This window comes from Mandrillus leucophaeus, unplaced genomic scaffold (assembly GCF_000951045.1).
Source record: "Mandrillus leucophaeus isolate KB7577 unplaced genomic scaffold, Mleu.le_1.0 Scaffold465, whole genome shotgun sequence".
NCBI lineage: Eukaryota > Metazoa > Chordata > Mammalia > Primates > Cercopithecidae > Mandrillus > Mandrillus leucophaeus.
The window spans coordinates 1,961,304-1,978,703 of NW_012104976.1; the positions used below are offsets into that span (position 1 = coordinate 1,961,304).

General features: G+C 42.7%; 1 pseudogene; it reads right to left on the bottom strand.

Moving 5' to 3' along the window:
* Positions 1–16,333: 16,333 nt before the first annotated feature.
* Positions 16,334–17,400, bottom strand: part of LOC105550137 — a 35,406-nt pseudogene continuing 34,339 nt past the window's right edge.

Below are 17,400 nucleotides of genomic sequence, written 5' to 3' on the forward strand. Positions count from 1 at the left end.
GGGTTTCACTGTGTTAGCCAGGATGGTCTCGATCTCCTGACCTCGTGATCCGCCCGTCTCGACCTCCCAAAGTGCTGGGATTACAGGCTTGAGCCACCGTGCCCGGCCATCTTATGTAACTTCTTACTGAGCACACACTTTGTGAGATTTTTTCCCTGGTGAGAAAATTGAAAAGAGTGCTGGAGGCTTGAACAAATAAAGATAATCAAGTCCTACATCTGTGGAAATCTAAGCACATCCCCACCTCTTCTAGATGACAGCTCCAACACTCCTCTCCCTCAAAAAAAAAAAAAAAGTTTTTTTCCAAAAGTTTGGGGCACAGTTGGCACTTGAGCTTTCCTCCAAAAAGCTCCAGAAAATGTTCCCTATGGAGTGAGGTCTGTTAAAATACACATAGAAGAGGTTAGAGACAGGGAGTAGGGCTCAAATTGATACAGCTGACCTTGAACAAGGCAGGTTTGAACTGCACAGGTACACCTAAATGCAGATTTTCTTCTGCCTCTGCCACCCCCGAGACAGCAAGACCGTCCGCTCCTTTTCCTCCTCCTCTTCAGTCTACACAATGTGAAGACAATGATGATGAAGACGTTTATAGTGATCAAATTCCACTGAATGAATAGTAAATATGTTTTCTCTTCCTTATGATCTTCTTAATAACATTTTCTTTTCTCTGGCTCATTTTGTTGTAAGAATACGGAAAATCATACATGTAACGTACAAAATATGTGTTAATCGACTGTTTATGGTACAGGTCAGGCTTCTAGTCAACAGTGGGCTATTAGTAGTTAAGTTTTGGAGTCAAAAGTTATGCATGGGTTTTTACTATGAGTGGGTTGGCGCCCGTAACCCCCATGGTGTGCAAGGGTTAATTGTAATTTACAGAAGAAGTGACATCACAAGGAGTTAGCCTGGGACCAGGAAGAACTCCAGAAAGGGAGGAATGCCCTCTGCCTTGCCTCTGCGGTCTGTGCACAAGCAAGGAAAGACCTCTCCGTGGACCCCGCTGGCCACCACAGTGTGTCCCTGCCTGTGCCAGCAGCAGAGCTCCACCTGCCCCACCCAACCAGCGTCCTAGAACTGGGGAATGGCCCCTAGCTACATATTCACCTACTCTTTGCTTGAAATCTATGTTGATTTCCAGAGCTGATCTTTGGCAGTACTCACTGCACTGCAGTCCTCTAGATGCTTGTCTGTTCCCTCAGGTAAATGTTTCACAAACATCTGAAAGAGGTAGAGCACCAATTTGTTGCCTCTGCCAATTTCCATCGTATAAATACTCTGATCATGGCTGATTTCAGGCTACCAAAGTAATAGGAACTAGCTTACAAAATTCCTGGGAGTCTAACAGTCAGCTCTCACAAGCCAGTGTGAGCGAACTCCAGCACACCCAGGCTCCCCTATACACTAGTAACCCTTTGAGATGGAGTCATGTCTTTTCTTTGTATCCCAGATTCCCAGTACCTATGTGGCCTTGGTTAAATGTTTTTAATTGAAAAACTAATCAATGATGTCTCCAGATAAATTTCCTTGTCCTCTTAAAACCTACCTAATTTTAGTAAATTTGGCAACTTCAGTGAGAAAGATTTAGAGGGGCAAGTGTTGAAAATGCTGGAAGTCTCCTGCCTTTGAACCTCACACCACAGTGATGTGTTCATAAATTAAGCATCAGGAAAATATGGATGTCTATGTCTTTCATGTGGCCACCCTTAGCAGAAAGAGAATTATCATCAATCTCCATCCATGCCTCAGAAATGATAGAGCAATTCAGAGGTGTCAATTAAGAAATAACATTGATTGGCTGGGTGCAGTGGCTCACGCCTGTAATCCCAATACTTTGGGAGGCCAAGGCAGGAGGATCACTTGAGGCCAGGAGTTAGAGCAACCTGAGCAACACAGCAAGACCCCATGTCTGCAAAAACTTAAAAAAAAAAAAAAAAATCAGCCAGGTATGGTGCCATATGCTTGTAGTCCTAGCTATTCAGAAGGCTGAGGTGGGAGGACTGCTTGAACCCAGGAATTCAAGGCTGCAGTTTACCATGATCATGCCATTGCATTCTAGCCTGGTTGACAGAGTGAGACCCTGTCTCAAAAAAAAAAAAAAAAAATTAAATAGCATTGATCTCTTATGGGGAGAGGAAAAGAAAAAAGCATTGTGTATCTATCTTCATTCTCTGTTGTTTCATTAGGTTAAAAGGGTTGACTCCTAGCTTGGAAATAATTATCTGAAGAAAGGTCACTTTTTCTTCTGTCCCTGGGTTAGGGTCCCCAAGACTATTCCTAGGTTTGATAATTCACTAGGACGATTTACAAGACTCAGCACATAGTCATACTCACAGATATGATTTAGTACAATGAAAGGAAACCAAGCAAAATCAGCAAAAAGAAAGGCACATGCTATGCAAAGTCCAAGGGGAACAAGTTTCCAAGGGTCCTCTCTCAGTGGAGTCACACAGGACATGCTTAATTCCCCCCAGCAACAAGTTGTTCACAACACGTGAAATATTGCCAACCAGGGAAGCTCATTAGAGACTCAGCACCCAGCACTGGGTGCAGTGGCTCATGCCTGTAATCCCAGCACTTTAGGAGGCTGAGGCTGACAAATCACCTGAGGTCAGGAGTTCGAGACCAGCCTGGCCAACATGGTGAAACCCCATCTCTAATAAAAATGCAAAAATCAGCCAGGCATGGCGGCGGGTGCCTGTAATTTCAACTACTTGGGAAGCTGAGGCATGAGAATCACTTGAACGCAGGAAGCGGAGGTTGCAGTGAGCCAAGATGGCACCACCGCACTCCAGTCTAGGCGACAGAGTGAGACTCTGTCTCAAAAAGGAAAGAAAAAGAAAAAGAAAACCCTCAGTACTCAGGGTTTTTACTGGGGGCTGATCACATGGCAGGCTCTGCCTGGGATGTACTAAATTTCCAGACTCCTAGAAGGGAATTAGGTGTTCAGCATTAGCAATTTTTGTCTGCACAGTTTAGGAATAGTGAACCCCTCTTGTTATTCTAAAAATGATAGGAGCCCTCCTGAAGTCCAAGTTCCCAGATCCAGCCAAAGGCCAACCTTGTAAGCAGGCCTTCCAAAGGATAGCAGTCAGTCCTGCTATGTGAAATCCTTCATGTACAGTCCTTCTGACTTGTCTACCAAATTGACACTCCCCTGTTTGTCCAAATTCTTGGCGATTAACAAGCTCCGTTTTCCACAATGTCCACTGTGGGCAGTTGAGGCCATGTGGCTCACGTGGGGCTGCTCTTCCAATCTTCACCTGTCCTTTTCTGCTGGAGCAAAGGATCTGGCCAACACAATTCTATCAAAAGCATGAGGGGTGAATGCAAGCTGGTGGATAGAATGTCATATCGGTGAGTCAAGCGAAAATTACCATTTTTGGTGACTAGTTTTGAATAACTGGTACTTTGGGTGTACAACGGATCAGTTTTCCAACCTACATATGCGGCTTGAAGCAGTTTGGTCTATTCCTCAAAATCCTTCCATTTTTGTCCACATTCTTTTGTTTTAAAATTCTAATTAATTTTCAGTCAGTTATGCCTACCTACTGTATATTGTTTGCAATAAAGAGACTTTGGAACAACCTGAATATCTAATAATAAGTGATAACTTGGAACTGGCACAAAATTAAGACAGCCTAACAAGCCAAACAGGAACAAGTGGCTTAAAAATGAAAAATTGTTAAACTTTTTTTTTAAAAAGGGGTTCTTCAATTTTTTTGTACTGTCACTCGAGAAGTTGGCAGTCTTCAGCCTGCTAGGGGGCCCTCACCAGAACCCAACCATGCTGGTGCCAAACTTCCAGCTTCCAGAACTGTGAAAAATAAATTTCTGCTGTTTACAAGCAACTCAGTCTATGGTACGTTGTTATAGCAGCCCAAACTTATTAAAACAATGTACAAATACACATAGGTAGATGAGAGTTATATAATATATATTTATATTAAAATATGCTATGTTTTGTATATATATAAATATGCTATACTTTATATGCTGCTCTGAAACTTGCTGTGTTTACTTAATAGTATGTCTGGGACATCTTCCTGGATCAATGCCATATCCTTTTTAATGGCTGTATTTCTTACCATGTAATGGTCCTTCCATAATTTATTGAATCACACTCTTATTGATGGACTGCTTTACGTTATGCTATTACAGATGTTCCTATGAACATCTTTGTGAAGATGTGCACAAGTGTGAGGATTTTTGAAGGATAGCGTTCTGGAAGCAGAATTTTTAGGTCGAAGGGAATGTCCATTTTTAAGTCTGAGAGTTTCTCCCCATTTTTTCCTCTAATTTTGTTGCATTTTTAATTTTTGTAAATGGAGGAAAGCCTTAATGGTTTTCCCAGATAATAATCCCACTAAGTTACACACACTATGCAGCAACTTATATAACTCACTCTCTTCCCAAGTGTGTGGAGCTGGCCCAGTGGTCTGGAAGCCACACTGCTGCTGTAGATTTCCAGGTGACCCTGGGCTGGGGACTATCATGGCACCTTGATGCCACCATGAGGACCGGCTCTCTGTCTCAACTTCTATGAACATTATCACCTGTGCTACTCCTCTCTGCCTGTCCAGGGACAGGTGCACAGAGGGAAGCCAGATAGCAGAACCTGTTCTCTGAAACACCAAATGCCAGGCTTTCAGGCCATGCATTTGGATAGGAAGGTCCAGGAAAAATTGATGCTATCCAGAAAAACTTTAGCAATTCTCCAGAGCCTAAACGCTGAGCTCTACTCATAACATCAGGCCTTGTACGGATGGCCATAATTCTATAACCTTGAGATTGTTTTTCTCTATTATGTAGAAAAACATAAAGGAATTCTTAAAGCATGACTTTCCCTATGAGGTTCATCAGGAGCTTAGGCTGTGGAGTTAAGGTCTCCATCTATTTCCTCAAACTGTGGTCCATAGACCAGCGACATTAGCCTTACTAGGAGGCTTGCTGGAAATACAGAACGCCAGACCCTCCAAATCAGAATCTTCATGTCAACAGGTTCTCCAGGAGATCCGTATGCACTTTAACATCTGGGAAGCACTGCTTTAGATTTTTCACTTGAAACGGTCACTTGATAGTTGTGTCAACTTGAGTGAGTTAATCACCTTGTAGCTCAGTTGCTGCACCTACAAGACAGGATGATTACAAGAAGACAATGATGCAACACATACAAAGAGCTTAGTACAGTGTCCGACAAGTAATAAGCATGTAAATGGTTACTACATATATTTTTACTAATTTTCATTCAGCTCCCACTGTGTAGAATGGGCTTTAATCATTTCCAGGAGTTCCATCTAACCTGGCTGCTGGAGAAACAGTTCAGTTCATAATGCTTTAAAATATTAATTAAAAAGAAAAATCCTTTAACTTAAAGCTCAGGTAATCTCTGGAGCCATAATTTCTGAGAAAATTATTTGGAGCGTTATCCAACATCTTTAAATAAATGCGTTTTGTGCACATCGGAGTTCCAGGGCTTTGATGCAGTTGTGTATCCGTATTGAGGCTCATCACCCATCTCACCCAGTGATTTTCTGATGAAGCCAAATCTCTGATCAATTTCAGGAGCTGCTTCTTAAGGTAGACACTTAAGACAGTATCATTTCTGTGACCCAGAAAGAAACAGCATTTAACTAGGTCACAAGAGAATTCAGTGACAGGTGAGGGGATCTTGGTATATGGGAAAGCTAGCAGTTGGGATGCTTGCTGTAAATAGTAGGAAATTGACTTTGAGAGGAATGGGATTTAAATGACCAAAACGACAGCAACTTGAAGGACAAAACTGAAATTCAGTGATAAGATTTACTGTGTAAATAATTCACCTACCACAGAAAAGTCTTAGAATGAGGTCTAAACACAAAGGGACTCTTACATGTCTCAGAATATAATTAATTAAGAATTCAGGATACAAGGTAATTAGAGAAACTATAACCTGGAGGCACACTGCTGAATTACTCTGATCATTTTTAACAATGAGAAAATCTAATTTTCTGGTCACGTGGCATAGATTTTAAATTTAGATAATGTGAAGAGCAATGTTCATACAGTGCAGTCAGCAAATTAAATTATTTATTTTGAATTTGACTTTCCAGCAAAAATCAGGATCAAATGATTAAATCTAAATCATGAAAATTATTGTGGAACTGAAAAATACTTGAGAGAAAAATGTACAAATTGCAATTGAATCTCATGTCTTCCTTAACACAAATCTGCCAGTGTTGCTCCCTTTGTAATAATTGTGCACGTGTGTGTGTGTGAATCTATTTCACTATCTGATGTTACACACTGGGGCAACAGAAAATGAATGAAATATTTCTGTATATAATGTGATGTTGAGTTACTGATGAATTATGCCAACTTCTCCAGACAAGTAGAGGCTGTACGTTTTTTTTGTCTCCAATTAGTGCTCATTGAGTTAAAAATTAAAAAGTAAATTCACTTTTTGATGAACCCAATATTCACAGATGTGCTCCAATCTACTGTACTTACTGAATTACCCATTTTTACATTATTTGAGGCATTGCTTATGTAATATTTCCAAGTATCTTTGTGATGCTTTGTATTAATTAGTCATCTAGCATGCATTTTCAAGACTGCTAGAATGATTTTACAATCATTTAACCTCATTTTGTATCTATAAATTCCTATTTTAATTGCACTATCAAGATTTCCCAGTGCCCCGCTGAGAGCATTGGTTTCAGAGAGACCTAGTTTTGACTCTGTCTGCTGTGGGTTACATTGTATTCTCTGAAAAAGACATGTTGAAGTCCCAGTCCCCAGTGTCAGTGGATGTGACCTTATTTGGAAAGAGGGTCTTTGCAAATGTACTAAAGTTAAAAATGAGATCGTATTATATTAGGGAGTTCCCAATCCAAAATAATCGTTGTCATTATAAGAAGAGGGAAGGAGACATAAACACACAGATGGAGATGAAGGCAATGCCATGTGTAGATGGAGACAGAGATCGAAGGGATGTGTCTACAGGGCAAGGAATACCAAAGACTCCAGACTCTAGAGAGAAGCACAGAACAGTTTCTCCCTCAGACCCTCCAGAAGGAACCAACCCTGCTGACACCTTGATTTTGGAATTCTAGCCTCCAGAACTGTGAGAGAATGAATTTATATTGTTTTAAAACCACCCAGTTTGTGGTATTTTGTAATGGCAGCTCTAGAAAATGAATACACCTTCTGGCCAGGTCTGAGACTTTGCAAGAGTATTTTTAACTTCTCTGAATTTCTGATTTCTCTCTTTTCTTTCTCTTTTTTGTCATTGTTATTGTTGAATTTCTCTTCTGAATACTGAGTTTGAGAACCAAAACTATATCTACCTTACAGAATCAGGATGGAGGTTAAATTAGATGAGGCTTATATGAGTGCTTAGCACTGTGCCTGGCACATGCTGTGCTGTAATTCTAGTTTCTCCTCAGTTCAAGAAGCCTGGAGATAAGAAACACAGTTCAGTAGAGTGAGCCAGTTCGCTCAGTCCATTTTGCACTGCTGTAAAGGAATACCTGACACTGGGTAATTCATAAAGAAAAGAGGTTTATTCAGACTCATGGTTCTGCAGGCTACATAGAAAGCAAGTGCTCCTGGTGAGGGCCTCAGGAAGCCTACATGGCGAAAGGTAGAGTAGAGTCAGTGAGTCACATGGTGAGAGAGGAAGCAAGAGAGAGATACAGGGAGGAGCCAGGCTCCTTTAAACCACCAGCCCTCTTCTAAACTAACAGAGTGAAAAGTCATTCTTATTCCTCACAAGGAATATATTCTATTTTTTATTGTGTGTAGTTTAAATAATTTTCTTGAGCCTACAAAGTCATCATAATCAAGTTTTAATGATTTGGCTTCTTTGTATTTGAAAGCCATGGATGAGTTTATGGCAGTTGAAGCTTTCAAGATGGAGAGCTGAGGAGAAGTGGTGGTAAGGAGAATCCTTAACCTTCCAAAACGGGCATCAAGGAGGACCTCTGTCCCTTTCCCTGGGACATCCCTGGATCATTGGTCTGTCCACTGGGGGAGGGGATTGTGCCCAAGAATGAGAGCCTTTGGAGATGTGGATGCTGCCAAGGGGCCATGGGAGACTTTCAGGCCAGGGCCTAGTACCTTACTGGTCACAAGGAATGGGAACTTCCTAAAACTTCATACTTTGTTCAGAGGCAACCTCCTCGAATTTCTGTGAGGGCTTTCTTGAAGCCACTTTTGTAGGGCCAGCACTCTCTCAGGGTTCATGTTTGTTTGGGGTGGCTGGAGGAGATCATGGAGCTCTAGCCCCTCCCCCCACCAAGTCACTCCTTGGCGTGCCCACTAATAACATGCTTAGTCTCAGGGAACACTCAGAAGAACCACTCCTCTCACTGATGTGTCACTACACCACTAAACCCCAAGCTTCTTATATTAATCAGGGTTCTCCAAAGACACAGAGCCAATAGTACACACACGTGTGTGTGTGTATGTGTGTGTATATATATATATAGAAAGAGAGAGAGAGAGAGATTTAGTCTAAGGAATTTGCACAACTGATTGTGGGGAAGCTTGGTGAGTCCAAAATCCAATGGGGTAGGCCCATAGGCTGGAGACTCCAAGAAGAGTTGTGATGCAATCTGTTAGCAGAATTCCTTCTTGCTCGGGGGAGCTCCTCGGTCTTTGTCTTACTAAGGCCTTCATTTGATTGGATGAGACTCACCCATATTATGAAGGATAATTTGCTTTACTCAAAGCCCACCAATTTAAATGTGAACCTCATCTAAAAACATTTTCACAGAATAATGTTTCACCAAATATCTGCCAAGTTGGTACATAAAGTTAATCATCACACTCCTCAAGGGCAGGAAGCCCCGCTCTCTTAGTAGCCTGAGGCTGAGGGGATGATCCATACTCTTTGTGTACAGTTGACCCTTGAACAAGGTCAAGTTTAGGGATACACATTTCCTCAAAGTCAAAAATTCACACATGACTTCTGACTTCCCCCAAAATTAACTACTAATAGCCTATTGTTGACCAGAAGCCTTACCAATAACATAAACAGTCTATTAACACATATATACACATATATACACAACACATATACATGCGTACATATATATATAAATTATACAGTATTCTTACAATAAAGTAAACTAGAGAAAAATGTTATTAAGAAAATAATAAGGAAGGGAAAATATACTTACTATTTATTAAGCGGAAGTGGGTCATTATAAAGGTCTTCACCCTCATTGCCTTCACATTGAGTAGGCTGAGGCGGAAAAGGAAGAGCAGGAGGGGTTGGTCTTGCTGTCTCATAGGTGGAGAGGTGAAAGAAGTGGAGGAGGTGGAAGGGGAAGCAGGTACATTTGGTGTCACTTTTATTGATAAAAATCCAGTAACGACGAACCCAAGCACTTCAAACCCATGTTGTTCAAGAGTCAAATATATTTTTACTTAACTATAAGAGTAATCTATACAAATTTTAAATCAGAAGACAAAGAAGAAAACATAAGTCTTTCCTATCCCCAACGTACTCCCAAGAGGCACCCCAGATACTATTTTGATGCATATTCTTCCTGCCATTTTTCTTCTGTACATGTGAAATTTGTTTTACAAATATGGGATCCAACTGTACACACTATTCTGAAACTTGCCTTTTTCACCTGGTAGGAGTCTCTGAACATCATTCCATTCTTAGCACATTCTTTTAGCAGCTGCATAACATCCCACCAGATGAATGCACCCTAATGTATTTAATATCCCCACTTATTTATATACATTTTTCATTATTTTCAGTTTGTGACAATCGCAAACAATACTGTGATGAGTATCATTCGACATATTTTAGCAATCCTATTTCAGTATATTGTACAATGAAGATCTAATAATAAACTTGTTATATCAATGGATATACCTATTTTAAATGTCGCTAGATATTGTCAAGTTAATAGGTGCTTGAGAAATGTGTGTTGAATTGATTTGAAAAGGCACATAGTTCTAAAGCCAAGATAGAAGAAGGGGAAAGGAGAGTGAGATGGAAAGGGAAGGAAAGAATCACAATTCAGAAAGGTTAGAATATTTTGATCCCAATTTGCACCTTGCTCTACTGATGCTATAGACAGTACATTGTACCTTTCAGGCCTCTGAGGGTTGTACAATATTACTTCCATTAGGGAAGCTTCATAAAGGCAGGGCTCTATTTCGTCATTAATATAACTCAATCTCCTAGAACAGAGCCTAATACAAAGATGTTGGATAAATATTTGTTAAATAAATAAATACATGAAAACCAGGAATCTTGGAGGTTAACTTAAAGAAGACATGCAAACTGTCTTGCATGTCATATGCACTGAGTGCATCTTCTAATTATAAGGGTATCATAGTACCTACCCTTATACTGGCAGATGCTTAATCGCACCATCAGTAAGCATTAGAACAGTGAGTAAATCCCAGCTTGCTGCCTGCAAAGCACATACCTTCTTCCCACTGCCACATTTGGAGTGCCCTTGACTGAGAGACTGCATCTGGAAGTGGGATTCAGGCTCCATGCGTGGGCAGAAATTCACACAAGGACAGGGTCAAATAACTGACAACAGCACAATTTGGCATAAGCAAGACAAGGGTTCCTGCAAGATTTAAGCCTGGCCTCAGGCTACATTTTTCACTGAGCCTCTGGCTGCTTGCTGCATGGGGCATGAGGGGAGGGAATATACATGTTTTCTTCTGCAGAATTTCCTCTTGCAATGTACACACCAGTTTTCATCATGGCATTGAAAGAGGTCGCAAGAACGTGGTGTAGGTTCTGCCACACACCCTGTAACTGTGACAATTATACCATTTTGGATAATTGCCTTGTAATTGCTGCTGTGAGTTAAAATTTAATATTATCCTCCAATTGTTCTGATGTCTTTTCATGAATAATGCAATCATCCCATGAGCCTCTGACAGTTTCTCGTTTAGATTGGCCCTGTGTTTGAGTTATGCACCATTGTCCTACCCACCATTGTCTCACAAAACTAACGTGGCAGAGACAATACAGGAAATAATTGGGACTTGGCTGATTATGGAAAATGGGAATGTGAGTGAGTAAGATGTGAATTTTTTCTCTGGAAATATTTCCAAACCCCAGTTGACCCTACAGGTAGACAGGATGGAGAGAGGCAGGTTTCTCTTCATGGGTCTTCATCTGCTGCTGTCTATGTATGCTGGACACACTGTTCTGGCTGATGCAGTGGGACTTTTCTTAGAACAGAAGGAAAACATATTTTTCCATAGGGCAATTTTTCTCAGTTATATTGTTGTCACCATCAAATGTAAACAGCTCTGTAAACATAAGCTGGTGTGTCTCCCTACAAGGCCAAAATACCAATTGTTCAATGAATGGGCAACAGCAGCTGGGATTTCTGTTTCCAGTGTCTGGAACTTGGTTTAATATGACAAAAAGAAGTCAACTGCATTCAGAAGAATGGCAATAGAGTCATTTTAGAATTTCAATTTAGCTTCTACCCAGAAACGGGACCACCTCAGATGGTAGAGTATTGCTCATTTATTTCTATACCAGTGAAACTGATGCCATCATTATGGGTCTTCTGAGGCCTAATGAAAGAGGACAGAGGTACCCTGGCAGCCAATAGAGCTGTCAGGTGAGATCTAGTCTTGATGTTCTTTTTGCATAAGGGCCCAAGTTAAGTTTCTGAGAAAGCTCAAAGCCTGCACTTCTCATTTAAAGGAAAGGCACCCACTTGAGCACCCTATGACTCCTCTCTGCCCTCAGCACTAAGCCTAGATTCCCTAGCTTGGCATCAAGGGCCTTCAAGAACTTGGCCAGGTGCGGTGGTTCACACCTGTAATCTAAGCACTTTGGGAGGCCGAGGTGGGAGAATCACGAGGTCAGGAGTTCGAGACCAGCCGGGCCCACATGGTGAAACCCTGTCTCTACCAAAAAAAATACAAAAGTTAGTTGGGCACAGTGGCGGGCACCTGTAATCCCAGCTACTAGGGAGGCTGAGGCAGGAGAATCGCTTGAACCCCGGAGGTGGAGGTTGCAGTGAGCCGAGATCATGCCCCTGCACTCCAGCCCTGGAGACAGAGTGAGACTTTGTCTCAACATAAATAAATAAATAAAATAAAATAAAGCAAAGAACTTGGCCTTCTGTTCGTGTTGCCAATCTTCAGCCAGAGTCAGCCACACTGGCCTCCCTGCTGAGTCCTGTATGGGCCACTGTACATGTTCTTTTAGAGTCTCTTTTACCTCTAGAATCAGTTTTCTATGATTCCTCAAGCTTCATTGTTGCCCCTCTTATGTTCTTCCATAGCCTCCTGAAGTTAGCCCTATCACAGCATTTCTCATATCACATTGTAATTTTCAGAATATGTATTTGTCTTCTTTGCCAGACTGTGAGATCTGGGTAGGCAAGACAGTGTTCAACCCAGTTGAACCACAGTTTTCATCAATGAAATCCGGTAAAAGAGGAAGTGAATGAATGAATGGATAGGTGACACCCCATCCTCCTGGCTTTAGTTGGGTGGAGTAAGTAAGCCAGGTGTCCTCTGTGAGTCTGAAGGATCAGGAGCCATAAGCACTAGCCTGGGGTGCCAAGTGGCTGGCGCTGGTGAGGTCTGGATGTCTTCCCAGGGCAAGGTCCCTTCACACAGGCATAGACCACCCCAGAGAGTCAGGTGTGAGCTGCACAGCCTCCCAAACCGGCTTGAGGAGATGGGTTCAGAGTCAACCAGAAAGGAGCTTTGTTCGAGCTCTGGAGTCTGACAGAGACAAAAAAAAAATCTGAGAGCCAGAGCGTTTTCTCTTTGGTCTGAGATAATTCAGGTAAGCTCTGTAGCCGGTGGCTGCTGGGAAGAGAGGAAACCATAGGGCTCAGCAGGCTTTCACCAGAAAGGGTGATGGGAGGAGAGCCAGGGAGCTCCCCTACTGCTGACCCGTGACTGGCAAGGAAGCTCCTGCCAGGAAAGTAAATCTGGGCTTCTGGGAAGTGGGCTGGCTGTGTCGGGGGCAGTGTGACCTCTCAGAGAAGAGTGCATCCAAGGACTTCCAACGCAGTGTCCCCATGAGATATGTGGTCTGCAAGATAGTTTTATTCTAGACAGTACGGGTGGCTGTTTAACATTTGAAGCACCATCATTGGGAACACACACTCTAGAGGTGGTTATGTAGCTTGTGAGACAGTAATCAGAAGCCGCCACTCCAGGGGCTTTATTACCACAAGCCTCAGACAAGCTCAACCTTATTTATCTCCAGTCAGCGCCAGATGGTTTGTTGTTTGTCATATTGGATATTAGAAAATATTTTTTATTGGTAAAATGAGCAGAGTTCAAGACCTGTAGATTAACTAGAACTATTGTACAGACACCTCTGTGGATAAACAGGTGAGCCCAGCAGCCCTGACCCTTTGAACTGGCAGCCAAGGCCTAAGGACTCCATCCTGCTGAGCCATTTCCAGATGATTGTCCCCACCTGAAGACCAGCTGAAGCCTGCTGCCAGGATCCTGTCACACCTGCATGCAAAATGCTCATCAGAGACTGAAAGGCTAGGATGCCAAGACTTCAAACCACACAACAGACATGTTTTGTACCTGCTAATTCAGTCTGAGACTTGTTTCATTGTGCTACCTGGTGGCAGGGAGTGGGTGAGGCGGATCTGGCAAGTGAGGGCTTCCAATATCTGTCAGAAAAGAACCAATAATTGTAACTGGTCAGTATGGCTTATGTCCATTTCCAACATTACAAAGGGGCCCTGGACCAGCAGGCACTGGCCTTGTGGCCTAAGATGACTACAAAGCTTTTTCTCAGATAAAAGGTCAGAGCTCTTACATCCTGGTGTACATTGCTGTAGCTACAGTTTGGTACAAAACTTTGGACAGTTCTGTGGCGCTATGCTTGTAGTGCTGCACAGAAGTGTTCTTAGAGTTTCTAATGAGATGACATTCCCCACTTACCAGTATTTTCTGTTATGTTCATTCTACTAGTGTTTTGAGGTTCCCCCTTCTTCCTGAGCAGTGAGAAATGACTGAGTAGCGAGTATGACACTTGGGCCAGGTACAGTGTCTCATGCTTGTAATCCCAGCACTTTGGGAGGCTGAGGTGGGAGAATCACTTGAATCCTGGAGTTTGAGACCAGCCCCTGAGCAATGAAACGAGACCCCCCTATCTATAAATAAAAATTAATTAAATTAAAGTAATGTTAAAAATAATATGACACTTGGAGGATTAACCTTGATAACTTTAGTTTTCCTTTTAAATTAAATTTTTATGATATCCTTAAGAAACAAGCACTAAAACTATGATTATTCTTGAGAACTAAGAGTAAATTGACAGTCATTCACTTGCTTTAGCACATATATGTGGTATTCATTCCCTACTGAGCAAATGTTCATTGAGTGCATATTAAAGACCCAAACACTGATAGGTTATATGTTTAGTTCCCCAGTCATTTTTAGCAAAGCTGCAGCTGTGATTTGTAGAAGACAAAAAAAAAGTGTTCTGGACAATTTAAAAGACTGTACTGCACAGTCCCGGGAAGAAGAGGAATACAACAGGTGAGCATTCTGCATTCTGTCCCTGCACATCTCCTGCACCTGCCTGGCTCTCCCGTGCAGGCTGAATGGCCTTTGATGACATTGACAGGCTTGAGGTGTTCCAAAGCTTGGTCCAGGTCCCATTAGGCACCAATTCATGCTGACAACAGCTGGAATTTTGACAGGCTTCCCAGCGCTGAAGATAGGTGAGCTTCTTTATGTCTGGCCTGATGACAGCTCTGATATGTCATCCTGCTATTATTTCTAGGTTTGAGCTGGGTCTCAGGCTTCCCTGGAGATTTGCACTTGAGAGGGAAGCAACATGACAGACAGGAACAGGTAATGTTATTGCTATTGACCAGTGAGAAAAATAGCCCACTGCACTCCTAGTCTAACCCTGGGACACCAGAATCTTAGGAATGGGCAGGAAATGATGGCATTCCAAATCTGACCCAGAAAGGACTCCAACAGTCCTCCTGGGAACAAAACCATTTTCATAGTCAGCATTCTCAATATTTGAAGCTTAATGGTTTTTCCAATCATAAAACAGATCACAACCATGCAGTTGATTAATTTCCCTTTCCAGGTGGAACAGAATCTATGTGCACATCCTAGCACCTCTTAGCAGATGCTTAGGAACAAAGGATACTGTTTCCATGTAGAATTGCTCCCCTGATTATGTCATCCTGGACCTCTTCCCTTTAATCCAGACCATTTCTAACTGCCCCAGCATCTCTAATAAGAGGCAATCCATCCCCACATCTCATTAGACACGCTCCATTCTTCTAATTCCTCAGGCCAAAGATCTGGATGTCACCCCTGACTTTCCTTCCTCATACCCCACATCCAGTATTTAGAGATTTCTGTCAGCTCCACCTAAAAAACATATTCAAAACCAACTCTCACCATTTAACTTCGTGACTACTCCTCTGGTCCAAGTCATCATCTTGCTTGGATTATTACTGTAGACTCCATACTTTCCATTCTTCATGGTCTGCTCCCCATCTCTACTATTTCCTTTGCTTATTTTCTTCATGTACTACCACCTGATATTTGCCTTCTGTGTCCACCCACTCAGTAAGTACATGGGGTCAGAACAGCATCTGGCACATGGTAAGTGCCAATATTTGATGGACGAATGGGTGAAGAACACATTGCAGGCAGACCCTGGGTCCTGTCTCCCAGGATATACTGAATGAGCACATAATTTAGATGATTAAACTCCATGAAAAGTTATCCTGTTGCACCCATTAATTGACAACAACAAGATCAAAGGCTGTAAGAACTCCATCCATTCATTCCTTACCCTCTAGGCATATTAACCTAACTTAAATTTAACATGTTGGGCACCAGCTTCTGAACCCAAGTTCTAAACAAACTAGTTGGAGTCTTCACCTGACTGTATTAGCTGAATAACCTTCAGCACTGAACGATGGTTACACCAAGAATCATACAGTAGATTTGGACCAATCTATTGGCACTAAGATCCTACCCCAATGCTATTATGAGTATACTTTTCACACCTCAAAACATCCACCAGTTTTATAGGGAGGAGAGGCCACAGAGGGAAGGAAATGGGAGAGAGGTTGGAATGATACCCTGGCTATGAGAATGAGCTAGATAACCCTGAATTGTTTTATGACCCTGGGAAGCCTATGGGCTTTAAATCATAACTATCTTGCCTAGAAGTTCTCCATCTACCTATGCTTTATTCTTTGAAAGAAACTAGGACAGCTAGTCAAGTTTTATCCACTTTATTTAAGAAATACATACACTCGTTGAATGTTTAGTTATTGGGGGGCAGGGGGAGCTGAGGACACTACAGAGAGGAGGGTGGGCTTCATTTCTTGCTGGCTTTTGCTGCAGACTTGGTGACCTTGCCAGCAGTGGAGGACTTCGTGTCCACAGCCTTGATGACTCTAACAGCTTCTGCTTGTCTCATGTCCCACACTGTAAAACAGCCTGGAAGAGAAATGGAAGAATGACATGCCTGGAAACTGGCCCAGAAGGAAATGCTCCTTAGCCGCTGCCTTGCCCTCGGTTACAGAATGGAGACTGGCTTTCCTGCCATGACTTAGTAGCACTATACCTGGCTCACCTAGAGGTGGGTATTCACAGAAGGTCTCCACACACATGGCCTTGCCAGGGACCATCTGCACAATGGCTGCATCCCCTACCTTCAGAGCCTTGAGGTTCTCCTCCAGTTTCTTGACAGAGTGCCAGTCAATCTTTTCCCTCCATTGGGCAAACTTGCAGGAGACGTGGGCTGTATGACAGTCCAGCACAGGGGAATAGCCAGCGTGGATCTGCCCAGAGTGGTTCAGGACAATCACCTGGTGGGGCAGCAGGGTGGAATTAGACAGATGGCAGCAAAACCTGTGGCCTCAGTGTAAATCAGGACTAATCCTGAAGCACTCCCTCCTGCACCAGGCCAAGACCCTTTGCTCCCTGGGGCTTACCTGTGCCACAAAACTGTCAGCCTCTATGGGAGAGGTCGTTCCTGCTATCTCCAGCCTCATTCACCCGCCAAACGTCCTTCACAGACACATTCTTCACACGGAATCCTACACTGTTAACTGGCAGGGCTTCCGCCAGGGCCTCATGGTGCATCTCCACAGATTTAACCTCAGTAGTGACATTGCTAGGGGCAAATGTGACCACTATCCCAAATTTCAAAAAGCCACTCTCCACATGGCCCACCAGCACAGTGCCAATGCCTGTTCAATCCAGGAAGGGAAGTCAGTCCAAGACACACCCAGTGAGAACTGACTTCCTGGGAGGCCCCTTGGCTTTTGAGTTCAAGGACAAAGGACCACGTATGGAATGGTAGAAAACACTAGATGGATCTCTGACTGTTTAAAACTGTGTACTGGATAGCATGGAAATGCTAGGTGCTTTTCCACTTCA